Source organism: Bubalus kerabau, chromosome 14 (assembly GCF_029407905.1).
Source record: "Bubalus kerabau isolate K-KA32 ecotype Philippines breed swamp buffalo chromosome 14, PCC_UOA_SB_1v2, whole genome shotgun sequence".
Taxonomy (NCBI): Eukaryota; Metazoa; Chordata; class Mammalia; order Artiodactyla; family Bovidae; genus Bubalus; species Bubalus kerabau.
Genome location: NC_073637.1, coordinates 33,751,904 through 33,778,996, shown reverse-complemented (window position 1 = coordinate 33,778,996; position 27,093 = coordinate 33,751,904). Strand labels below are relative to the sequence as shown.

The 27,093-nt window shown below is 41.3% G+C and overlaps 2 protein-coding genes and 1 long non-coding RNA gene across 5 annotated transcripts in view; 2 read left to right on the top strand and 1 right to left on the bottom strand.

The window, feature by feature from the left end:
• The window catches only part of LOC129626760 (uncharacterized), a 39,549-nt gene extending 26,512 nt beyond the window's left edge, over positions 1 to 13,037 (top strand). Inside the window, exons 2-4 of the long non-coding RNA XR_008702186.1 lie at positions 5,948 to 6,217; positions 10,381 to 10,595; positions 12,325 to 13,037. This is a non-coding gene — a long non-coding RNA (uncharacterized LOC129626760). The remainder of the gene's footprint in view (positions 1 to 5,947; positions 6,218 to 10,380; positions 10,596 to 12,324) is intronic.
• PREX2 (phosphatidylinositol-3,4,5-trisphosphate dependent Rac exchange factor 2) overlaps positions 1 to 27,093 on the bottom strand; it is a 787,616-nt gene that overhangs the window by 628,143 nt on the left and 132,380 nt on the right. For 2 of the 3 annotated variants that reach the window (XR_008702179.1, XR_008702180.1), the window contains 2 exons: positions 26,910 to 26,947; positions 26,651 to 26,788 (listed from right to left, as the gene is read on the bottom strand). The gene's annotated coding sequence lies outside the window, so the exon portion shown is untranslated. Of the gene's footprint in view, positions 7,126 to 7,924; positions 7,997 to 26,650; positions 26,789 to 26,909; positions 26,948 to 27,093 lie in introns of those variants that run through there. The other variant, XR_008702181.1, reaches the window with a different exon arrangement.
• The window catches only part of CPA6 (carboxypeptidase A6), a 309,103-nt gene that overhangs the window by 172,364 nt on the left and 109,646 nt on the right, over positions 1 to 27,093 (top strand). The window lies entirely within an intron of this gene.

Genomic DNA, 27,093 nt, shown 5'->3' with positions numbered 1-27,093 from the left:
TGTTATATTCATTTGTTTGTCATATTTTTTAGGTTCCACATATAGGTGACATCATACAGTTTTTGTCTTTCTCTGACTGATTTCACTTAGCATAATGCCCTCCAAGTCCATCCATGTTGCTGCAAATGGCAAAATTTCATTCTTCTTTTATGGCTCAGTAGTATTCCATTGCACATATATATCACATCTTCTTTATCCTTTCATCTATCAATGGACACTTAGATTGCATCCACATATTGGTAATTGTTATTATTTATGCTGCTCACTGGGATATGTGCATCTTTTTGAAGTGGTATTCTTGACTTTTTCACATATATACCCAGGAGTGGGAATTGCTGGGTAATTCTTGATGAAGGTGAAAGAGGAGAGTGGAAAAGTTGGCTTAAAACTCAACATTCAGAAAATGAAGATCATGGCATCTGGTCCCATCACTTCATGAGAAATAGATGGGGAAACAGTGGAAACAGTGTCAGACTTTATTTTTGGGGGCTCCAAAATCACTGCAGATGGTGACTGCAGCCATGAAATTAAAAGACTTACTCCTTGGAAGAAAAGTTATGACCAACCTAGATAGCATATTGAAAAGCAGAGACATTACTTTGCCAACAAAGGTCCATCTAGTCAAGGCTATGGTTTTTTCAGTGGTCATGTATGGATGTGAGAGTTGGACTGTGAAGAAAGCTGAGCGCCAGAATTAATGCTTTTGAACTGTGGTGTTGGAGAAGACTCTTGAGAGTCCCTTGGACTGCAAGGAGATCCAACCAGTCCATTCTAAAGGAGATCAGCCCTGGGTGTTCTTTGGAAGGACTGATGCTGAAGCTGAAACTCCAGTACTTTGGCCACCTCATGCAAAAAGTTGACTTATTGGAAAAGACTCTGATGCTGGGAGGGGTTGGAGGCAGGAAGAGAAGGGGACAACAGAGGATGAGATGGCTGGATGGCATCACTGACTCAATGAACATGAGTTTGGGTGAACTCCGGGAGTTGGTGATGGACAGGGAGGCCTGGCGTGCTGAGGTTCATGGAGTCGCAAAGAGTTGGACACGACTGAGTGACTGAACTGATGGTAGTTCTATTTTTACTTTTCTGAGAAACCTCCATGCTGTTTTCCATAGTGAAGGACAGCCTATTTCTGATGCATTCCATGCTCATCTGTATTGGAAAAGCAAGATTTTTAACTGTAATCTTTTGAGACCAATGCTTCAATCCACTTAAACATTCCTTCTGTCACTCCTACCTCCTTGTCTTTGGAAGGGCCATGGTTCTTGAAGGATCCATCTAAAGGGAGGTAGAATTTGGGTTATGTTTAGTTCAGTATGCTGCTGCCAAGTCGCTTCAGTCGTGTCTGACTCTGTGCGACCCCATAGACGGCAGCCCACCAGGCTCCCCTGTCCCTGGGATTCTCCAGCCAAGAACACTGGAGTGGGTTGCCATTTCCTTCTCCAATGCATGAAAGTGAAAAGTGAAAGGGAAGTCGCTCAGTCATGTCCGACTCTTAGTGACCCCATGGACTGCGGCCCACCAGGCTTCTCCGTCCATGGGATTTTCCAGGCAAGAGTGCTAGAGTTGGGTGCCATTGCCTTCTCCATTAGTTCGGTATAAGTGGGATTATATTTATATGACTTGAGTTACCTGATCTACACTTGTTAGCTGTCTTTTTCAGCCCATTCTGCCAACATAATGACTCTGTGACAGGTGAAGTAAAGGGATACAAACTCATCCTATAATGCCCAGGACTGGAAGTAGGATTCAAGGGGTATAAGATGTGTAAAGCCAGATTCTGCTCTATAGAATAGTCTTCATGTCATCAGACATGCATAGCTGTAAGCATAAGATTTGCTTTTTTTTTTTTTACCATCTAGTCAAGTCAGAGAAGGCAATGGCACCCCACTCCAGTACTCTTGCCTGGAAAATCCCATAGACGGAGGAGCCTGGAAGGCAAGTCCATGGGGTTGCTGAAGGTCGGACACGACTGAATGACTTCACTTTCACTTTTCACTTTCATGCATTGGAGAAGGAAATGGCAACCCACTCCAGTGTTCTTGCCTGGAGAATCCCAGGGACAGGGGAGCTTGGTGGGCTGCCGTCTATGGGGTCACACAGAGTCAGACACGACTGAAGTGACTTAACAGCAGCAGTCAAGACAGACATCCTCTGCTGTTAGAAATGTGCTTGACAGAAAAGCACATGCAATTATAAATGCACTGTATATTTTTTATGGAAATCATGTAAAGTACCAGAGAAGGCAATGGCAACCCGCTCCAGTACTCTTGCCTGGAAAATCCGATAGACGGAGGAGCCTGGAAGGCAAGTCCATGGGGTTGCTGAAGGTCGGACACGACTGAATGACTTCACTTTCACTTTTCACTTTCATGCATTGGAGAAGGAAATGGCAACCCACTCCAGTGTTCTTGGCTGGAGACTCCCAGGGATGGGGGAGCCCGGTGGGTAACACAGAGTTGGACACGACTGAAGTGACTTAGCACCAGCAGCATCTAAAGTAAAATTTCTGTGTTTTCAGAATTTGTGTTTTTTTTAATTTCTTTATTTTTAATTGAAGGATAATTGCTTTACAATATTGTTTTGATTTCTGCCATATATCAACATGAATTAGCCATAGGTGTACATATGTCTCCTCCCTCTTGTACCTCCCTCCCACCCCCACCCTTTCTTACCCCTCTAGGTTGTTACAGAGCCCCAGTTTGAGTTCCCCAAGTTATACAGCAAGTTTCCTTTGGCTATCTATTTTGCATATGGTAGTGTATATGCTTCCATGTTACTTTCTCCTTTCATTTCACCCTCTCCTTCCTCCCTCCCACCCCCGACCCTTGTCCACAAGTTCGTTCTCTATGTCTGCATCTTCATTGCTGCCCTGCATATAGGTTCATCAGCACCATCTTTCTAGATTCCATATATATATGTTAATGTAAGATCAAAATTAGTGTTTTTAAAGCATGAATCTGTAGCACTTCTGCCAGCAGTGAGTACATTCATGTGATAGGTCACATGTCATGCCTTCCACTGTATCATAGCAAATCCTAGTGCATACTTAGCATATCATGGCCTGATTAAGGCTCATGGTTCCAGACAATACGCTTTGCAAAACTACCACTAACTCAGTTAAGTAGCCTGAAGAAATCAGTGTTTTTGTAGCAAAACTATATATTCTTCAGTAAGTTAGTAGTTGCCACGAAAGAGTGATTTGCCTTGGAAACAAACAGATCATTCTGTCATTTTTGAGACTGCATCCAAGTACTGCATTTCAGATTCTTTTGTTGACTATGATGGCTAATCTATTTATTCTAAGGATTCTTGCCCACAGTACTGATATAATGGTCATCTGAGTTAAATTCACCCATTCCAGTCCATTTTAGTTCACTGATTCCTAAAATGTCGATGTTCACTCTTGCCATCTCCTGTTTGACCACTTCCAATTTGCCTTGATTCTTGGACCTAACATTCCAGGTTCATATGCAATATTGCTCTTTACAGCATCGGTCTTTACTTCCATCACCAGTCACATCCACAACTGGGTATTGTTTTTGCTTTGGTTCCATCTCTTCATTCTTTCTGGAGTTATTTCTCCACTGATCTCCATTAGCATATTGGGCACCTACTGACCTGGGGAGTTCATCTTTCAGTGTCCTATCTTTTTGCCTTTTCATACTGTTCACAGGGTTCTCAAGGCAAGAACACTGAAGTGGTTTGCCATTCCCTTCTCCAGCAGACCACATGTTGTCAGAACTCTCCACCATGACCCGTCTGTCTTGGGTGGCCCTACACGGGCATGGCTCATAGTTTCATTGAGTTAGACATGGCTGTAGTCCATGTGATCAGATTGGTTAGTTTCCTGTGATTGTGGTTTTCAGTCTGTCTGCCCTCTGATGAAGAAGGGTATGAAGGTTATGGAAGTTTGCTGATGGGAGAGACTGACTGAGGGGGAAACTGGGTCCTGTTCTGATGGGCAGGGCCATGTTCAGTAAATCTTTAATCCAATTTTCTGTTGATGGATGGGGCTGTGTTCCCTCCCTTTTATTTACCTGAGGCCAACTATAAACTTGCATCTGGGTCAGTCTCTTATGGGGTCACTGCTTCTTTCTCATGGGTCCTGGTGCACACAGGGTTCTGTTTGTGCCCACCAAGAGTTTGTTTCCTAGTCCTGCCTAAGTTCTGGTGGCTCTATGGTGGGCTCAATGGCAACCTCCTCTAAGGGGGCTTATGCCATATACATGTTTGCTGCACCCAGAGCCCCTGCCCCTGTGGCAGTCCACTGCTGACCCATACCTCCACAGGAGACACTCAGAGTTCTGTCTCAGTCTCTGTGGGGTCTCTGGGTCCTGGTGCGCATAAGCTTTGTTTGAGCCCTCTGAGCATTGTTTAAGCTGGATTTAGAAAAGGCAAAGGAACCAGAGATCAAACTGCCATCCGATGAATCATGGAAAAAGCAAGAGAGTTCCAGAAAAACACCTACTTTTCCTTTATTGACTATGCCAAAGCCTTTGACTATGTGGACCACAACAAACTGTCGAAAATTCTTAAAGAGATGGGAATAACAGACCACCTGACCTGCCTCTTGAGAAATCTGTATGCAGGTCAGGAAGCAACAGTTAGAACTGGACATGGAACAACAGACTGGTTCCAAATAGGAAAAGGAGTACGTCAAGGCTGTATATTGTCACCCTGCTTATTTAACTTATATGCAGAGTACATCATGTGAAATGCTGGGCTGGATAAAGCACAAGCTGGAATGAAGATTGCCGGGAGAAATATCAATAACCTCAGATATGCAGATGACACTACCCTTATGGCAGAAAGTGAAGAAGAACTAAAGAGCCTCTTGATGAAAGTGGAGGAGAGTGAAAAAGTTGGCTTAAAACTCAACATTCAGAAAACGAAGATCATGGCATCTGGTCCCATCACTTCATGGGAAATAAATGGGGAAACAGTGGAAACAGTGTCAGACTTTATTTTTGGGGGCTCCAAAATCACTGCAGATGGTGACTGCAGCCATGAAATTAAAAGACACTTATTCCTTGGAAGAAAATTGTGACCAACCTAGATAGCATATTAAAAAGCAGAGACGTTACTTTGCCAACAAGGGCCCATCTAGTCAAAGCTATGGTTTTTCCAGTGGTCATGTATGGATGTGAGAGTTGGACTATAAAGAAAGCTGAGCGCCAAAGAATTGATGCTTTTGAACTGTGGTGTTGAAGAAGACTCTTGAGAGTCCCTTGGACTGCAAGGAGATCAAACCAGTCAATCCTAAAGGAAATCAGTCCTGAATATTCATTGGAAGGACTGATGCTGAAGCTGAAACTTCAATACTTTGGCCACCTGATGTAAAGAGCTGACTCATTTGAAAAGACCCTGATGCTGGGAGGGATTGGGGGCAGGAGGAGAAGGGGACAACAGAGGATAAAGATGGTTAGATGATATCACCCACTCAATGGACATGAGTTTGAGTAAACTCCGGGAGTTGGCAATGGACAGGGAGGCCTGGCACACTGCAGTCCATGGGGTCACAAAGACTAAGTGACTGAACTGAACTGAAGAGTGATTTGACTGTAGATCAATGCAAAGAAAGAGTGATTTTAAGACATTCTTGGATTGCCTTTGTGAACCATGTTAATTTTGCATTTTTTAAGAGAATACCTCAAACTGTGTAAGCATCCACAAGACCTGTACCTGCCCTGGCCAGGTCCACTCATCTGATTCCCAATATGAGAGAGGAGTTGCACTGGTTGGTCTACTCTGTTGTCTAAATAATAAATAATACACATTTGTGAGAAAGATGGTGTGGGGGAAAGACTCTATTATTATTACTGTGACTCTTACTATCTACAAATCTCCTCCTCTTTCAGTCTCTTCACATGCCAGCTGATGACTTACTTCCATTCTTAAATTTCAAATTACCCATGAAGAAGTCTAACTCAACTTTTCTTCCTAGGCTACAGTATAGGTTATTGAGGAGCCCATGGAGTAACCACCCTTTTGCTCCAAACAGTGGCCATTCCTTTGTAAAGAACAACTCTGAGCCTCACCAGTATTCCTGGGCATCTCCTTTAATCATCTCTCCAGTCAGTACATGAATATGAAAGAGACTTGATGAGCAGCACTGAGTACCCTACTGAGGCTGGAGAACCTGCAGCAGAGCCAGTCCACACACTCCCTGCCCTTCTCCAGCAGCCCTGGCTCTCTGGGTGTAGGAACAGAGAAGGTAAGCTGCAGCATTGGTCCAGGGCTGGGGTTGGCTGGTGCGGGTGCAGTGGCATGAGGTCACTCATGTGATAGTGAGGTGATTGTAAGTGCTGTCAACCACAATGTACAGTTTGGTAAAGAAAGAGTGAAGGCTGCAAGGGAACTGGAAACCAGGAGAAAGCAATAGAATCTAGGGAGTCAATATGTAAATGAGATTAAAACTCAGAAAGGTGAAAGCATGGCTCAGGATCTGTTGTGGTCCATGAGTGGTTAAGATTTTGGAAGTGTCGTAAGATGTCCTCAAAGTGCATGTCTGGAGTGGAGTGGAGATCTGGGTCATTGTAGTCAAGATGGTGAAGGTTCAGGTGTCAATTATGGATGTTTCTAGAATGTTGTCTTGCTTCTAGACTGTTGTTTGCAGGTGGGGTGCTGACTGCACACCATGAAGAAGTGCCCCATCCCAGTGCACGAGGGAAAACGACCACAAGGTCAGCAGAGGGCAGCACCAAGTCAGGACAGATGGCAGTGCATCCACATAGCATTATCTTTGGAGGAAGATACTCCTCTTCTAGAGGAAAACTAAAGAGTAGAGGCATTGAAGCCATAAGGGGGACCTGGGAAAATACCAAGCAGGAGAAGAAATGGAAGATTGGCTATTACTTCCATGAGATTTGAGCTATTTATCCAGATATGAGAATTTAGTTTTGCTCTAGAAGGCTTTTCAGAAGCCATTTGGGTGTCTGGCAAAGAAATGAAAATCATGAATCAGTTGCAACCATTTACGAATGAAATTCTCTCTGAAAGTTTAATTTAGTCTTGGCAACAGCAAAGGCAGGGTCCACTTGTCATGGTGATTCTTGCTGTCCAAGTGTTTGCAGGAGGCCTTCTTCAGAGTGGCACACAAGGAACCTGGTACTCTTGAAAAGTCTGGCAAAGTAGAGATGGCATCTTAGAGACAGAGCTCATCTGCCTGAGAGTCCAGGTACCTGAGAAAAATCTGCTTCACAAGTCAACCATGTTTTCAGTAGATTCCCATAGTTGATTGATACATACAAATGATTTGTTCATTCTGTTTCCCCTGGGGGCTGGGAAACAAATCTAATAGCAACTTGGCAAATAATCGCCATTGAATTTGCTGTCCTAAAGGTCTTTTTCAAAGCAGTTTATCCTTTAGGAGCAAAAAAAAAAAAAATAGTGCTTTTGTACTTTGGGGCTTCCCTGGTGGCTCAGACAGTAAAGGATCTGCCTGCAATGCAGGAGACCCAGGTTTGATCCCTGGGCAGGTACGATCCTCTGGAGAAGGGCATGGCAACCCACTCCAGTATTCTTGCCTGGAGAATTCCATGGACGGAGGAGCCTGGCGGCCTGCAGTCCATGGAACTGCAAAGAGTCAGACAGGACTGAGCGACTAATGCTTTGGCTCCATGTCCATTAGCTCCTCTGCTGCTCCGTTTCTAGGGTGTTTCATGGTAGCCCTGCACCTTGTGTGCAGTGCAAGGAGCTGCCTTTGATCTATCATGTCAGCAGTCAGGGAAGCCCCTTAGCCCAGCAGAGGGCTGCCTCAAAGGACAGACTTCAAAGTGATTGTCATTCTCAGAAATAAGCACACTAACGGGTCTGTATGGGTTTTTTTAATCACATGCTGCCAACAGAAACTTCATCATTGGTTTTGTTTTTCTATGTCCCATTATCCTTCCAGCCTTCCCCCTTTGAAGTGTTTACTCACCATCTCTACATCTGGGTTTTAAGGGGGATTCTGCAGTAGTTTATAGCATACCTAACAGCAGAGCAAGAGACTCTGGGGGGGAAAAAAAGAAAGACACACCATGATCCCAGATCTAATTGTCTCCCACCTGCTCTCCATTACCCAGCATATTTGTTTTGGGGTCGTGCAGATTTAAATTTGTCTCTAGCTTTAATTCAAATAGCGTGACCAATCTGACCAAATGTCACATACTAAATGATTTAGAGACCACACTGTGATTCTCAATTCATTTCTCAGTAGTAATCATTTTTTGACACTGAGTCAAAATACTTCTTATAAGATCCCTTTAGAGGACAGCAGCATTACCCTTTGTGGTTTGCAACGATTGTTCTCATCATTGTTTATTTAGGATGAGCTTGTTGCCACTTTATGGATCATTTTACATCTGAAGAAACTCACAAAATTATATTGGCAGTTTTAATTACTAATTAAAATACACTGACTTCATTTGTTTTGCTGTCGTTCAGTCACTGTCGTGTCCAACTCTTTGTAACCCCATGGACTGTATGTAGCACGCCAGGCTTCCCTGTCCTTCACCGTCTCCCGGAGTTTGCTCAAACTCATGTCCATTGAGTCAGTGATGGCATCCAACTATCTCATCCTCAGTCACTCCCTTCTCTTCCTGCCAGCATATTTCCCAGCATCAGGGTCTTTTCCAATGAGTCCACTTTTCGCATCAGGTAGCCAAAGTTTTGGACACTGACTTCAAACTTAGTGTATATAATGAGCTCAATTCAGGCTTTTTAAATGAGAAAATTCACTTTATGCAGGGATAATGGTTGGAAACAGACACAGATCCCTTCTAATGGATACTGATTGGTATAACCATTTTACTGATATGATGGTTACAAGAACATTCTGTGTATTTGATACAGCTCTATGTACTATTGTCAGAACTCACTCATGTAAGAGAAGAATACAGTTTTGCAAAAGGGTGAATCCTTGCACAAGCAGAAAGTCTGAATTAAATAAACTAATACTGTAGGTACTGTCCTATATCTCCAAAATATTATCTTTAGTAGCCACTGCTCAGTTTGTATCCCAGCCAAAGCACAGGCTGCCAAAAAAAAAAAAAAAGGCGGGGCAGGGGGAGAAATAGGCAGAGAATAGGGAGAGAAATATGGGTTTTACCACTGTAGACTTCAGCGAGCTTTACTCCTAGAAGCAAGACCAATTGCATGGTTCTTTTTCTTATACATACATTTTGTCCTGCCAACAAGAGGATAACCTCCTCTGGGGCAGTTATATCTTTCCTTCAATTTAAAGTACTGGAAATAAAGTTTTATGCAAAGTCCCAGGACCCCTAACTTATACTTAGTAGAAGTAACCTGAACCAATAAGGAGCTCTCCCATACTGAGAGAACTGGAGAGGTAGATTACCAATGTGCTCCCCAACCCTCAAAAATGGAAGAGTATTCCAGCCCAGGATGACTGCTCCAGGAAGGATAACTGAGTCCAGGAAGGAGAAGTGAATAAATCATTTAAATTGTGCCTCAGAGAATGCAGTGGGGATCAGTTAAAGTTAGCACTGAGTGCAGCCTTGAAGGACACAGGCTGAACATGCAGAATTTCCACCACAGAGAGAAACATGGAAACATGATGAAATGCAGTGGCCTTACTGTGGAAGAGGAATGAGATTTTAAGGCTGTTAGTGTCAGGTCATATGGTATCATCCCTGATGGCTCAGTGGGGTAAAGAATCTGCCTGCCAATGCAAGAGATGCAGGTTTGACCCCCTAGTTCGGGAAGATCCCCTGGAGAAGGGAATGGCTACCCACTCCAGTGTTCTTGACTGGAGAATCCCATTGGCATGCTACAGTCTGTGGGGCCACAAAGAGTCGGACACAACTGAGCACACATATACACACACTCAGGCCTGAACTCCCCAACCCGCCTTGTATAACTAGTCTGGGAAAGGAACTGGATATAAGATGACTTCTCCTTTCTCAGAACTACATGGGTTATTCCAATAGCTGGCTTTCCAGCTGAATCCTCTTAGAGAAGCCTGACCTCCTTGAGAGAATTTCAGAGCAATATATTTTCATTTTCTATTCAAAAATTTTAGGAAAAAAATTAAGCATAATAGCTAACCGTCCTCGAGTTGTTAATTATTAGTCAAACACATAATGTTCTTTACCTATATCATTTCATTTAATGCAAAAGCCTTAGGCAGCAAACATTACTAATAATTTCCAGGTTCTGAAGCTAGGAAGCAGCAGAGCAGTGATCAAAATGTAACCTGGGAGCTGACCCCAGCCCTGTGTTCTCAAACATGCTTCATTTTCCAAGGGACAGTTGCTTTGTGTTTTTGCTAACGCTGAAGCATTTATTTCTGTAGCTTCTGTTTTAATTAAATAAGGAAACTGTGATTTCACAACTCGCTTAGAATTGCTTTTCTTTTTCTTGTCATCATTCTAGTTTTTGATTCAGTTCAGTTCTACAGACATTCATTGAGCAACTACTCTGTGCAACTATTCAGTGTTCCTATGGAAACACAGCCTCTGCCCAGGAAGAGCATGTGAATGGGACAAAATGAATATAGAGGAAACAGAGAGCCATACAATTGCAATATATTGTATCAGCAAATGCAAGACGGTGTCATGCCAGCTGCATGTAGAACTGCAGAGCAAGGAGTAAGTTGCTGATTGAAAGTACCCACAGACTAAGTCTTCCTAACAGTCATCAGGACAGGGAAGCCAGGCATGCTGCAGTCCAAGGGTCGCAAAGAGTCAGACATGACTGATGGACTGAACTGAACAGTCATCAGGAAGTTTCATGCTCCCAACCATCAACACGTGTTATGGCGTTTGAATCAGACATTCTCTTAGAGCCAGAAAAGGCACAAAATCTTGGCTAAGATCTAAACAAAGCTTTGAGTGCCTGGGTGAAATATTCAGAGAGAAAGGGATAGAAACTTGGGGAAAGGCAAGATGCAGCAGCAGAAGAATAGACAGAATAAGCTGAAAAGTGTACGTCTGTATGTTTTCACTTAGGCCGGAAGGGGCTGGTTGTGGAGAATTGGACTTAGAGCTTTCCTTTAAGGAACCCCAGTAACTTCTGGCTCTGCTAATCACTAAGGGCACTGTTCCTCGCTCTCCACCAGAGACGATCTCAGAACAGTCTTGGCGCTTCTAGGGATCACCTGGAGATCTAATTCATTGTTTTAAACCTGAAGAATTTACCCTAACAAACTCTTATCTGCCCAAGTCCTCCCATTCTAATAGCCATTACTCTACTCTCATCTGGACAATCACTATTAGCTTCCTAACTGCTCTGCTTTCTTTCAAGGTCGCTCTGCACCAACTCCCGTCCCTTCTACACAACACAGATTACCTTCTGTAAAGTGTAATTCAGATCATCATTATTATATCATATCTGCATCTTCATCAGTGATGAATGTGGCAGGAAGTATGCTGAGCCCTGGACACACAATTAAATCTCACTAATTCTCACACACAAACATCAGCTTTATTTCCACTTTACAGATGATGAAGTGCTAGCGCTCTGCTAGGTCGCTTCAGCCATGTCCGACTCTTTGAGACCCCTCAGACTGCAGCCCGCCAGGCTCCTCTGTCCATGGGATTCTCCAGGCAGGAATGCTGGAGTGGGTTGCCATTTCCTTCTCCAACAGATGATGAAACTGAGATTTAAATAGTCACAAGTCACACAGCTTGTTAAAAAGACAAAGTCAGCATTTGAATCTGGGTCTAACTCCAATGTTCATCTTAGCCATTTTTCTATCCTGCCTCCTCCCATTTCTCTGAGAATTTGTAAGGCAACAGGGAAGCACTAAGTGTGTTTGAACACACCACTTTACATGAAAAGTTTTCCTCCTAGACATCACTACCTATTTAAATTCTCCCTCAATCCCATCTCTTCCATGAAGAAAAGCAAAATAGCGCACAGGAGAATATACCTTTCTAATTATTTTTATTTTGAAACAGTCTTAACTTACAGAAAACATGGAAGTATAGTCAATACAAAGGGCTTTTTTCTAAACCATCTGAAACTAAGTTTCCCCGTTATGCTGAACACTTCCAAGTATATTTCCTCCAAACAAGGGCAGTTTCCTAATAACCAAAATAGGACCCTCAAACTCAGAAATTAACACTGATACCTTACTACCGTTCAATCTTCAGACCCCACTCAGATTTTGCCAATTCTCCCAAAAATGTCCTTTATAGTAAAAGCATCTGGTACAGAGTCACGTGATTGGATTAAATTGTCATCTCTCTTTAGTTTCCCTCAGTCTGAAATAAGTCTTTCCTTAACTTTCATGATGTTGAGACTTCTGAAGTTTTCAAGTCAGTTATTTTGTAGAATATTTTTTGTTTTGTTTTGTTTTGTTTCATGTTTCCTCAGGTCTAGAATCTGGTTATTCTTCTTCGGCAGAAACATCAGAGAACATCTCTGTGTTCTTGTTGCATCCTATCTACCAGCATAAATTTCTGTGTGTCCCATGGCTTATGATGTTCACAGCAACTACTAACTGAAAAGGAGTCTGCCAGGCTTCTCCACTGTTTCTTCTCCTAAGTGCTTTGTAGAGAGGTATTTTGAAACTGTGTAATTCCCATTTCTCATAAAACTTTAATCTATGTATAATATATTTTAATATGGGCTCATGTTTTCCTATCTTATTCAAGAGATCTAATCTATTATTACCATGATCTATAGTGATGCTAAATTTGTTCTGTATTAGACCAGTGGGAACTCTTTTAAGTTGGCCTCTGTGTCTTTTCCCATCCTTCTAATCATACTTTGGTTATTTTCTTTCTGGCACAAGAGGGAGTTCCCAATTCATCTTGTACTTCCCTTGCCCTGGTCTTGGAATTAGCCATTTCTCCAAAGAGTCCTGGTTCCTTTTAGTGCAAATTGGTATTTTAGAAGTCAAGGTCTAGACATTGGGTATGCTCGTTGATGCTGGTAGACAGAGCTAACGAACATAGGCATGTATTATATATGTGTGTGTGTGTGTGTGTGTACACAGACATATATACACACATTCCAACTTTTATTTGAATATTTATTTTTGTATCTGCTTTTATGTTGAAAAGCATTGGTTTACATTAAAGCCTATTTTAATTTTTGTCCTGTCTGTAATTCTTTCTTTGGTACTGAGAAACCAGCCTCCCATTATTTGAAATGCATTTACTTATTTGACCAATCCCCTTGAGTATAACCTACTCATATCATTTCCTCAACTTTACACACGCACACACACACACACCATCCTCCTTACCCTATTTGGGCTCTAAAACCCTGTGCCAGGCCACCAGTTACCCCATATAGAATCCCTTCTTAATCTATGCAAGTGCTGATGCTCAGAGTGAGCACCTATCCACATGGGCACCCTCCTCATCCTCCATGGGCTCCAACATCCATCTCTTGGCCAAGCCCTCTGTGTGGACACCCTCATGACCCTGCCCAGGCTCTGACACCACACTCCCTCCCCGCTCCAGCAGGACACCCTCCTTCCTACATAGACATCCTGCCCAGGTTCTGGGTTTCCATCCCCCACCCCCAAACAGGGCTGCTCAGCCCCACCTCAGGGTCTTAGGGCTGAACTGTTTAGGAAGGGAAGGGAAGAGGAGGAGAAAGAGGAAAAGGAAACAAGCATGTACTTGGAAGTAAAATAAATATGCTTTTCCATCCCTGTCACTGCTTAAGAGCTTGATGAACTCTGGCAAAGCTGCTGACCTTCTCTGAGCTTTTTCCCTAAGAAGGCAGAGGGCATAGTCTAAGGAAGACAGACTTTGGAGTCAGAGACTTGTTTTGAAACCAGGTTCTGCCTCTGTCTCAGTCTGTCCAGGCTTCTATAACAAAATAACACAGACTGGGTGACTAAGAAACAACAGAAATGTATTTCTCACAGTCCTGGAGGCTGGAAGTCCAAGACCAGGTTGCCGGCATGGTCCGGTTCTGGTGAAGTCTTTCGGTTTGTGGGCTGCTAGCTTCTCACTGTCTCCTCATGTGGTGGGAAGGGGCTCAGGAGCTCTCAGGCTTCCTTATTAAGTCACTAATCCCCTTCAGGAAATCCTGTCCTCATGACCTAATCATTTCTAAGTCCCGACCTGCCAATACCATCCCACTGGGCATTAGAATTCTAACACGTGTGTATGGGAGGCAGACACACATGCTCAGACATCGTGGCCACTGACTAGTTCCATGACCCCAGGCACATCACCTACACTCATTGTAAAATGAGAGGGGTTAAGTGTGATGCTGTATACAAAGTGCCTGGTGCGGGCAGGAACTGGCAGTTGCTGTTGCTATAGTTATCTGTAAATGGAGATATCAACATCCAGGTTCTACAAATATTAAAAGCAGCAAGGGAAAAACAACAAATAACACACAAGGGAATACCCATAAGGATAACAGCTGATCTTTCAATAGAAACTCTTCAAGCCAGGAGGGAATGGCAAGACATACTTAAAATGATGAAAGAAAATAACCTACAGCCCAGATTATTGTACCCAGCAAGGATCTCATTCAAGTATGAAGGAGAAATCAAAAGCTTTTCAGACAAGCAAAAGCTGAGAGAATTCTGCACCACCAAACCAGCTCTCCAACAAATACTAAAGGATATTCTCTAGACAGGAAACACAAAAATGGTGTATAAATTTAAACCCAAAACAATAAAGTAAATGGCAACGGGATCATACTTATCAGTAATTACCTTAAACGTAAATGGGTTGAATGCCCCAACCAAAAGACAAAGACTGGCTGAATGGATACAAAAACAAGACCCCTACATATGTTGTCTACAAGAGACCCACCTCAAAACAGGGGACACAAACAGACTGAAAGTGAAGGGCTGGAAAAAGATTTTCCATGCAAATAGGGACCAAAAGAAAGCAGGAGTAGCAATACTCATATCAGATAAAATAGACTTTAAAACAAAGGCTGTGAAAAGAGACAAAGATGGTCACTACATAATAATCAAAGGATCAATCCAAGAAGAAGATATAACAATTATAAATATATATGCACCCAACACAGGAGCACCGCAGTATGTAAGACAAATGCTAACAAGTATGAAAGGAGAAATTAACAATACCACAATAATAGTGGGAGACTTTAATACCCCACTCACACCTATGGATAGATCAACTAAACAGAAAATTAACAAGGAAACACAAACTTTAAATGATACAATAGACCAGTTAGACCTAATTGATATCTATAGGACATTTTACCCCAAAACAATGAATTTCACCTTTTTCTCAAGCGCACATGGAACCTTCTCCAGGATAGATCACATCCTGGGCCATAAAGCTAGCCTTGGTAAATTCAAAAAAATAGAAATCATTCCAAGCATCTTTTCTGACCACAATGCAGTAAGATTAGATCTCAATTACAAGAGAAAAACTATTAAAAATTCCAACATATGGAGGCTGAACAACACGCTGCTGAATAACCAACAAATCACAGAAGAAATCAAAAAAGAAATCAAACTTTGCATAGAAACGAATGAAAATGAAAACACAACAACCCAAAACCTGTGGGACACTGTAAAAGCAGTCCTAAGGGGAAAGTTCATAGCAATACAGGCACACCTCAAGAAACAAGAAAAAAGTCAAATAAATAACCTAACTCTACACCTAAAGCAACTAGAAAAGGAAGAAATGAAGAACCCCAGGGTTAGTAGAAGGAAAGAAATCTTAAAAATTAGGGCAGAAATAAATGCAAAAGAAACAAAAGAGACCATAGCAAAAATCAACAAAACCAAAAACTGGTTCTTTGAAAGGATAAATAAAATTGACAAACCATTAGCCAGACTCATCAAGAAACAAAGGGAGAAAAATCAAATCAATAAAATTAGAAATGAAAATGGAGAGATCACAACAGACAACACAGAAATACAAAGGATTATAAGAGAGTACTATCAACAATTATATGCCAATAAAATGGACAACATGGAAGAAATGGACAAATTCTTAGAAAAGTACAACTTTCCAAAACTCGACCAGGAAGAAATAGAAAATCTTAACAGACCCATCACAAGCACGGAAATTGAAACTGTAATCAAAAATCTTCCAGCAAACAAAAGCCCAGGTCCAGACGGCTTCACAGCTGAATTCTACCAAAAATTTAGAGAAGAGCTAACACCTATCCTGCTCAAACTCTCCCAGAAAATTGCAGAGGATGGTAAACTCCCAAACTCATCCTATGAGGCCACCATCACCCTAATACCAAAACCTGACAAAGATGCCACAAAAAAAGAAAACTACAGGCCAATATCACTGATGAACATAGATGCAAAAATCCTTAACAAAATTCTAGCAATCAGAATCCAACAACACATTAAAAAGATCATACACCATGACCAAGTGGGCTTTATCCCAGGGATGCAAGGATTCTTCAATATCTGCAAATCAATCAATGTAATACACCACATTAACAAATTGAAAAATAAAAACCATATGATTATCTCAATAGATGCAGAGAAAGCCTTTGACAAAATTCAACATCCATTTATGATAAAACTCGCCAGAAAGCAGGAATAGAAGGAACATACCTCAACATAATAAAAGCTATATATGACAAACCCACAGCAAACATTATCCTCAATGGTGAAGAATTGAAAGCATCTCCTCTAAAGTCAGGAACAAGACAAGGGTGCCCACTTTCACCATTACTATTCAACATAGTTTTGGAAGTTTTGGCCACAGCAATCAGAGCAGAAAAAGAAATAAAAGGAATCCAAATTGGAAAAGAAGAAGTAAAGCTCTCACTGTTTGCAGATGACATGATCCTCTACATAGAAAACCCTAAAGACTCCACCAGAAAATTACTAGAACTAATCAATGACTATAGTAAAGTTGCAGGATATAAAATCCACACCCAGAAATCACTTGCATTCCTATACACTAATAATGAGAAAACAGAAAGAGAAATTAAGGAAACAATTCCATTCACCATTGCAACAGAAAGAATAAAAATACTTAGGAATATATCTACCTAAAGAAACTAAAGACCTATATATATAAAACTATAAAACACTGGTGAAAGAAATCAAAGAGGACACTAACAGATGGCGAAATATACCATGTTCATGGATTGGAAGAATCAATATAGTGAAAATGAGTATACTACCCAAAGCAATCTATAGATTCAATGCAATCCCTATCAAGCTAACAACAGTATTCTTCACAGAGCTAGAACAAATAATTTCACAATTTGTATGGAAATACAAAAAACCTCGAATAGCCAAAGCGATCTTGAGAAAGAAGAATGGAACTGGAGGAATCAACCTACCTGACTTCAGGCTCTACTACAAAGCCACAGTTATCAAGACAGTATGGTACTGGCACAAAGACAGAAATATAGATCAATGGAACAAAACAGAAAGCCCAGAGATAAATCCACACACATATGGACACCTTATCTTTGACAAAGGAGGCAAGAATATACAATGGATTAAAGACAATCTCTTTAACAAGTGGTGCTGGGAACTCTGGTCAACCACTTGTAAAAGAATGAAACTAGAACACTTTCTAACACCATACACAAAAATAAACTCAAAATGGATTAAAGATCTAAACGTAAGACCAGAAACTATGAAACTCCTAGAGGAGAACATAGGCAAAACACTCTCCGACATACATCACAGCAGGATCCTCTATGACCCACCTCCCAGAATATTGGAAATAAAAGCAAAAATAAACAAATGGGACCTAATTAACCTTAAAAGCTTCTGCACATCAAAGGAAACTATTAGCAAGGTGAAAAGACAGCCTTCAGAATGGGAGAAGATAATAGCAAATGAAGCAACTGACAAACAACTAATCTCGAGAATATACAAGCAACTCCTACAGCTCAACTCCAGAAAAATAAATGACCCAATCAAAAAATGGGCCAAAGAACGAAATAGACATTTCTCCAAAGAAGACATACAGATGGCTAACAAACACATGAAAAGATGCTCAACATCACTCATTATCAGAGAAATGCAAATCAAAACCACTATGAGGTACCATTTCACACCAGTCAGAATGGCTGCGATCCAAAAGTCTACAAGTAATAAATGCTGGAGAGGGTGTGGAGAAAAGGGAACCCTCTTACACTGTTGGTGGGAATGCAAACTAGTACAGCCACTATGGAGAACAGTGTGGAGATTCCTTAAAAAACTGGAAATAGAACTGCCTTATGATCCAGCAATCCCACTGCTGGGCATACACACTGAGGAAACCAGGAGGGAAAGAGACACGTGTACCCCAATGTTCATCGCAGCACTGTTTATAATAGCCAGGACATGGAAGCAACCTAGCTGTCCATCAGCAGATGAATGGATAAGAAAGCTGTGGTACATATACACAATGGAGTATTACTCAGCCATTAAAAAGAATACATTTGAATCAGTTCTAATGAGGTGGATGAAAGTGGAGCCTATTATACAGAGTGAAGTAAGCCAGAAAGAAAAACACCAATACAGTATACTAACGCATATATATGGAATTTAGAAAGATGGTAACAATAACCCTGTGTACGAGACAGCAAAAGAGACACTGATGTATAGAACAGTCTTATGGACTCTGTGGGAGAGGGAGAGGGTGGGAAGATTTGGGAGAATGGCATTGAAACATGTAAATATCATGTATGAAATGAGTTGCCAGTCCAGGTTCGATGCACGATACTGGATGCTTGGGGCTGGTGCACTGGGACGACCCAGAGGGATGGAATGGGGAGGGAGGAGGGAGGAGGGTTCAGGATGGGGAACACATGTATACCTGTGGCGGATTCATTTTGATATTTGGCAAATCTAATACAGTTATGTAAAGTTTAAAAATAAAATAAAATAAAAAAAAAAAAAAAAAAAAGAAAAACACCAATACAGTATACTAATGCATATATATGGAATTGAGAAAGATGGTAACAATAACCCTGTGTACGAGACAGCAAAAGAGACACTGATGTATAGAACAGTCTTATGGACTCTGAGAGAGAGGGAGAGGGTGGGAAGATTTGGGAGAATGGCATTGAAACATGTAAAATATCATGTATGAAACGAGTTGCCAGTCCAGGTTTGATGCACGATACTGGATGCTTGGGGCTGGTGCACTGGGACGACCCAGAGGGATGGAATGGGGAGGGAGGAGGGAGGAGGGTTCAGGATGGGGAACACATGTATACCTGTGGCGGATTCATTTTGATATTTGGCAAAACTAATACAATTATATAAAGTTTAAAAATAAAATAAAATTTAAAAAAGAAAAAGAAAAAAAAAGCATCCAGGTTCTAGGGTTGTTATGAGGATTCATGATACGAGATGTGAACCACTGGCACACCACACAAATAAATGCTTAGTGTATAATCGCTGCTCTTCTGGATGCCTCCTGTGTGGCACATATATTCTGCCCTTACATTCTCCCAATTAGGTTGTAAATTCATTGAAAGTAGGAATCTTCTTAGGCTCATTTTGTATCTTCAGCAATGCCTAGGGAAGTTCTTGGCATGTATTTTTTTCACTAAATTAATGGAGAGCTTTAAATTACCAAGATTAAAATCTGGGAGTTTTGTTCTATAGGCAATTTGTAGTCATTATAAATTTGAGGGTATGGCAGAGACATTGGAAGTGTTGTTAAAGAGTGATTAATTGGTTGGTTCTATACAAGATGAATTACAAGAGGAATGGAAGGTGGAGATTTAGAAATTGTCTATTTATTTGGTGTACTATATAGAATCTTCCACATTTGCATGTTTATAATGTGGTTTCAAATAATCAGGCTTTGGTGAGCCAAACTACATTTACTCTCTAAACAATAATTGTTTTCAGCAAGAGTGGATAGATTTTTTTTTTTTTTTTTTTTTTGCAGTGTCAGGGTGAATGAGGAATAAGGGATGGGGCTAAGCAGAGATTCCCATAAAGATTCTGACTCACAAAACTGGCTGGAAAGGGGATCTAGAAGGAAAATGGGAGAGGACCTAGTTGACAGTTTCCATTTGGCTTAAAGTCCTGGTGTCAGCTGGTCACTTAAGATGCTTGTGTGTGTGTGTGTGTGTGTGTGCGCGCGCGCATGCACGCAAATGTGCTCAGTCGTGTCTAACTCTTTGCCAACCCTATGGACCATAGCTGGCCAGGATCCTCTGTCCATGGCAATTCTCCAAGCAAGAGTACTGAAGTGGGTTGGCATGCACTCCTCCAGGGGATCTTCCCAACCCAAGGATCAAACCCATGTCTCTGCATCTCCTGCATTAACAGGTGGGTTCTTTACTGCTGGGGATGTCAATACCTAAGTTAAAACGTCAGGAACACTTGAAAAGTTGGCAAACCTCAGCTTCCTTCAAGTCAACCCTTAACCCCACCCCCATGTGAACCTCTTCTGGTAGGAGAAGAAAGAATGAGTGAATGAATGAGTAGCGATTCTAGGGCCCTTCACCCTTGAGCCCCATCCCCCACCCACCTCTTACCAATGCAGTTTACTGCTCTCCACAAAGGCTTTTCCTATCCACGGGGACCGTGGCTGTGTAACTCTGGGAAGATAAGGTTTTGCAGGACACTGTTAACTGTCTGCTGCTTTTGAAAGCTTTGTCTTTCTTTCTGGCACATACCTGGACTAAAGGATAGGACGTCTGGGAAGTCCAAGCTTGAGAAAGGTAGCCTCATCCCACTGAGGGAGACTGTATGTAAATCAGGAATGTCCCCAATGTCATAAATGGTGGCATCTAGCAAGCACAGAGAAGCATCATTGCTTTTGTAACAAGTGTGTTCTCTCCATTTCACTGTGCAGTGGTTTAGAATCAGAGTCCTGCCAAATGTCCGTCTGGGAAATAGGACTCTTTGGTCCAAATCATCAGCAGTAGAAAGCCCTAGTGTTAAATCCTCTGTTTATGAAGTTACAGACAAGTTTCTCATTTTACTGCTTTCCCTCAGTGACTCAGAGCATGACGTCTATGGTTGTGAGAGGTTGTGATTTAGGAGAGGTTTATACTAACCTTCGTCAAGACCTTAAAAAGATAAACAGTAGGATCAGGAAGAAAGCTTGCCTGTATCTCCACACTTGTAAAATTTGAATAGATTTGGGATGTTGACAGTGGAGAAAGTCTGTTCTACTCTTACGGTAGGGTCATAATGACTGAACATGAGCAGAAATCTGAAGACTGTGTCCTTATACAGCTAAATTCTCCACCTCGACAGGGAGTAATTTTGTAGGATCGCATGGCTATGGAGTAGTGAGCGGGGCTGTGGGCAGGCTAGCATCATTTTTCCTGAGACTGAATTCATAGATGAGATTCGTCTTGTTGATTTTGTCCACCCAGTTTCCCTGTATATTATATGTGTATTTGCAAGGAGGGGTAATAAATACTTTCAGTGGGAGAAGTATAAAAGTTGGATAATCTATCAATTGGGAAATCGTTCTATGAGTAGTCTAGATAAAGTTTCATATGGATTTTATTAACTTACATGTATATAAATGCTATATCATGGATAGTATAGTTATGGTACTATAAGAGTGTGCCAAGATATGGGGACAAAGAGAAATTTCCTAATGAAATACGGTTCTCTAGAAGTGTAATGTCTTTAGTCAGACCCCAGACTTTGGTGCATGACATGTTATGGTCAACCATTTGATTCAAGGGGGCCTCAGACGTGTTTGGAAAAGGAAGATGAGTCAATATCAGACAGTCTGATAAGCCCCTTGGACTAATATAACTTGATAGGGCTTCATGAAAGAAAATGTCATCAGTTTTACTGATTCTTGTACTCTGCCTTAAATTTTTGCTTATGTGACAAGATTATACCTTTTTCCTTTGAGTCGGTGTTCAGGGCATGTTTGCAGACACCTTCAGGCTCATGATGAAGTGTGACCAGATGGGATGAAAAGCCTAAGCCCACAAGATTTGTGATATTCATTTGCTGAGAGCAAATGCATTGGTGAATGGTTTGCAACTGCTCTTCCTCACTCTGTTTTGCACTGACAGAGTCTTGCATCAAAACTATGCTTAACCCCCTTCCTGCTGATCTCTTTTTCCAAGAGGACTTAGTGTAGCACATGAATGGTCCAACCTGTGAAAACAGCTGTCCACTTGTTCTGGGTAGACTTAGAAGAATAAAAACTTTATATTTAGGTACTTTGAATTTCTATGTTCCTTTGAAGGATAACACTCATAATTTGCATTTATTTGCATATTTTAGACAGTGCCAAAAGCTAAATTTATTTTTTAATCCAATAGCTATTTAAAGAGGTAATCAACAAGGTAGACAAAACAGATGCTCCTACAAGCTTATATTCTAGTCATGGAGAAGAAAATAGGCAAATACAGAAGAAAACAAGGTAGTTAAGGATTATGGTAAATGCTATGAGAGAAATAAAGGGGATTATATTGAGAGAATGGAATTCTTTGAAAGCTCAGTAAAAGCCTCTTTTAAAAGGTGATAATAAGACTGTAACCTGTCATGCAAAGGTCTCAAAAGAAAACATTCCAGACAAATACCATTGTAAGCACAAAGGCAGATTTGCCTAGCAGAGCTTAGTTGCTTTATGGGAAAAAAAAGTTAATGTGGCTGAATTGCAATAAATAGAAAGAAGAGGAGTTAATCATGAGGTCTGAGATACACCCCAGGGCAAGGTCATTCAAGGCCTGGGAGAAAACCATATAAAACTGGGGTTTGTTCTGAGGAAAGTGGAAAGCTGACTTTTTAAGCAGAGGTATGATGTGGTCTAGGCTTCCCAGGTGGTTCAGTAAAAAAAGAATCTGCCTACTAATGTGGGAAATGCAGGTTCAATCCCTGGGTTGGGAAGATCTCCTGGTGAAGGAAATGACAACCCACTCCAGCATCCTTGCCTGGAGAATTCCACGGACAGAGGAGCCTGGCAGTCTGTAGTTCGTGGAGTCACTAAAAGTCAGAAACAGAGCACACACGCCCGATGTGATCTAAAGCAAAAGACTCTTTCTTCCAGGAATGGACAATCTTAGGCATAATCAAAACCCAGTGCTGAAAATGGTCCACCCAAGGCTCAACAGCTGTGATCAGAAGTCTACTTTCTCTTGAATATTCAGTACAACAGGGGCTTAGTGTCTGATCCATGGACACATGAACAAAGGGAATAAGTAAGGATTATTAGACTTGAGGGCTTCCTTGATGGCTCAGACAGTAAGGAATCTGCCTGCAATGCAGGAGACCAGGGTTTGATCCCTGGGTTGGGAAGATCCCCTGTAGAAGGGAATGGCAACCCACTCCTGTATTCTTGCCTGGAGAATTCCACGGACAGAGGAGCCTGGTAGGCTACAGTCCAGTGGGTTGCAAAGAGTTGGACACCACTGAGCAACTAAGCACACCACATTAGACTTGAGACTCGCACAAAGCCTCCCTCAGAGCCAGAATGCAGAAGTCTGAGGATTCAGACCACTGCTTGGCTGATGCTGATGTCCCAGGAGCTTTGGGCAGACACTCTGCAGACCTGAGATCCAACCTCTGAGGATGGAGGGGTTTGCTGACCAGACGGTACTGATCTCTCTGATGTACAGTGACACACATGCTGAAAAGACAGAAGAAACTGCAGATTGAATCCAGCAGCTATTGCTAAAAACAACTGCTACAGGAACAGATACATGGGGTGGCAGGAGTTGGTGGGGGGGGTGGCGGTGGCAGCAGCCACTTCATCATTAAAGAGTGAGATGGAAGGTGCATGCCTCACTTCCACTCCTATTGTCTTGGTATGACAGGCAACAACAGGGTTCAGAAGAAATATGACTAATTACTGGTGAGTGTGCAATTCAAATAGCAGGGCAGTGGTGCACAGATATTCCATAGAGAGTAACCTGCAGACTTCAGCTGTCCAGTAAGTCTTTGGCCTTAGTCAGTGTCCTTTCCAGAGAGCATGGAGACCATCCATTAATCTGGCAACTGGTTAACATCAGTTCAATTAAGTCTGTTTTGGGAACTAACTGCTGGTCCTGCTCAAGCCTCACCATTTGTCCTATTAATGGTCAAAGATGCAGTGAAGCCCTCCAACTTACATGGGACAAGAGCTATAAATGAGACCTGGGAGTAAAAATTCCTTTTAGTTATCCAACCTCCCTCCCTACCCTTGAAAGATTTGTGTGTGTGCTTGCTCAGTTGCATCTGATTCTGTGATCCATGGATTGTAGCCCACCAGACTCCTCTGTCCATGGGATTCTCCAGGCAAGTATACTGGAGTGGATTGCCATTTCCTCCTCCAGGGGATCTTCCCCACCCAGAGATTGAACCCATGTCTCCCGCATTGACAGGCAGATTCTTTACCACTGACCTACCTGGAAAGTCCTTGCAAGATTTGGTAGGACCATGGTAAAGAGAGGTAGCTTAGAATATCTCTCCTTCACTCCTTCAGGCCTTAGCACAAAGAGGTCTTATTCTTCTCTAACATCCAAGTGCTAATCTCCACGTGATCAGTGCATGCTCAGTCACGTGATCAGTGCATGCTCAGCCACGTGATCAGTGCATGATCAGCCACGTGATCAGTGCATGCTCAGCCAGGGCCAGGATCAGATATGGTCCATATATTGAGTACACATAGAGCAAGTAACACATTCTGCTAAAAGGCATGGCTGTGGTGAGGGGTGGGAGAGGGTGCAGTTATATTTCTATCCCCATGTCTCCTTGTCACCTGAGGCCCTTATGACACAGGCAAAGCCTCTATAAACAATTCACAGTTGTCTAAGTGAAGCAATGGTCACTACATTGTGACGTCCACACACTCCCAGGCTTTAATAATAGTAACCTGCTGCCCTTCTGTTCTCTTTGTGAATTTCTTTGTGAGTGTACTTATATGCATGTACTGCCTTGTTTCTCTAATTCTCCACTTGTTAAGTCTGGTTGTTTCAATAGCTAGAGGGAAGAAAGATTTCATTATAAACTGCATGACCACATTTGTTTAATTTGAAAGGATTTAGAAGAAAGGAAACAGGCATTTTTTTTAAGTATGTTTATGTTGTGAATGAAATATGAAAGAAAGAAAATGAAAGAAAAAAAAATCGATTCTTAAAGCAACAATCTGCTTCTTATAGCAGATGATGAGAAATGCCCACTGAAAGTCTTCCCTGGACCATTTTGTCAGCTGCAGGCATGTCATGAGTTCACATAATCCAAACTTTTGTTGCATATTAAAATTGAAATTAAATTTTTAATAAATTTTTTAAACTTTAGTTCTAGATTGTGGGTTTCAACAGTAAATTAGGGCCTAAGAGTCAGACACAACTGAGTGACTAACACACATACGGTCTTTAAAAACTTTACCTATAAGTTTCCAATTTTGATGTTAAAACAATGCTAAGATCTCTTAAAGTTGGAGCCAGCACACTGGGCAAGAGTGCCCAGCCCACTCCACATCCAGGGCATCACCACACATGGACATGCACCCCATGGGGAATGGTGAGCAGTCCTGTCCTTAATCCCTAATAACCTCAAGGCTTCAGGTAAACAAAGAGCTTTTATTCCTGGTAGAAAGTTTGGTAATTTCTTTCTGAAATGATTCTATGAGTAAGAGTACCTGGGCTTCATAATTTTTGCATGTGTGTGCTGGGTCTTCATTGCTGTGCACAGCTTCTCTAGTTGTAGTGTGTGGGTTTCTCTAGGTGTGGAGCGCAGGCTTTGTGGGATCTTGGATCCCAAGGCAGATTCTTTATCACTGCAACAGCAAGGACTCCCTGGGCTTTATAACCTTTCAAAGCCTCTTTTCAGTTCTTTCTTTCTTCCTTTTCCTTTTGTGTGTGTGTGTGTGTGTGTGTCTTTCCTCTTTTCTTCCTTTTGGTCCTCAGAAACTCATCTAAATTTTTAGATAAATAAAGCAAATCACCGGTATTACTACTCTAAAATTTTTAAAGTTTTTCCTTGTTGAATAAATTTTTTTTCATAAAATTTTCTTAACATTATGCTCTACTTTGCCTCTACTCTGTCATCTTCCTTTGCTTTTTCAAAACTATATTAGTCTCTGTATTATTGTATACATCTTAAGTACTGTGGAATTAAATGTTTTGTCATATATAACAGTTTTCATATTAAAAACTCACATCCTTATGGGTATGATTTTAATCAAGTACCACCTTTTTTAATATTAACATTTTAACAGTAAAAACTCATGTCATTATGTATATGATTTTAATAACCTCATGATATTCTCCCTTTCTTTAGTCTTTGGTTGTTATCTTTGTAATAAGAAAAACAATACACCCTAATCTAGAATAAAGATTTGGTAACTGTTGTTAAATATTTCCCCAAGTACTATAGTAGTTTTTGTAGTGTTGGTCGCTCAGTTATGTCCAACTCTTTGCGACCCCATGGACCATATAGCCCACCAAGCTTCTCTGTCTATGGGATTCTCCAGGCAAGAATACTGGAATAGGTTGTCATGCCCTTCTCAGGAACTGAACCTAGGTCTCCTGTATTGCAGGCAGATTCTTTACCATTTGAAGCACCAGGAAAGCCCCAAGTACTATAGTAAATATATAAGGAACAGTCTGAACCTTTAAAATTCTTTTTATTTTCCTTCCCTTTAAAACATGATCTAAGAATGGAACAACAAAGGATTATTAATTTGCAAAGTAATATATAGTTAATAAATATTGTTAGCTACATTAATTATTAATAGAGAATTCAATTTTTAAAAACTACATGTAAGACTCCATAATTTTTTATTTGCTGAAAGTATAGAAAGATAAAATTTTATAAGATGCTTAATTCTTTTTCAGTTTAATATATATTCAAGCACCTAGCATGAGCTCAGAATGAATGAGCTTAGAGTGAATGGGGTGTAATTCCTGTAGAACTTGGCCACCAGCACCCTCAGGAACTTGTCAAAAACGTAAATCCTCAGCTCCATCCAGCTCAACTGAATCAGGAACTCTGGGAGTGAGAGTCACAAGTTATTCAAGCTGTTTCAGGTGTACTATAAGGTTTAGGGATTTACTGGTATATTATAAGGTCCCCAATCCACAAGAAACAAAAACACACTATTGCTACTTACTGTTCAAAGTGCCATGTTAAACGTGTCTACAAAGCACCCTGGAGAAAAGGAAGAATCAACATATAACTGTTTGAGAAAATTCTGGAAGACAGACCCAAACTTTGGTGGGAGTAGAATTTTATTCTTTAATTCAATAAATCTTTATTGAGCATACTCTATCCTCATTACTCTACCAGACTGAGAA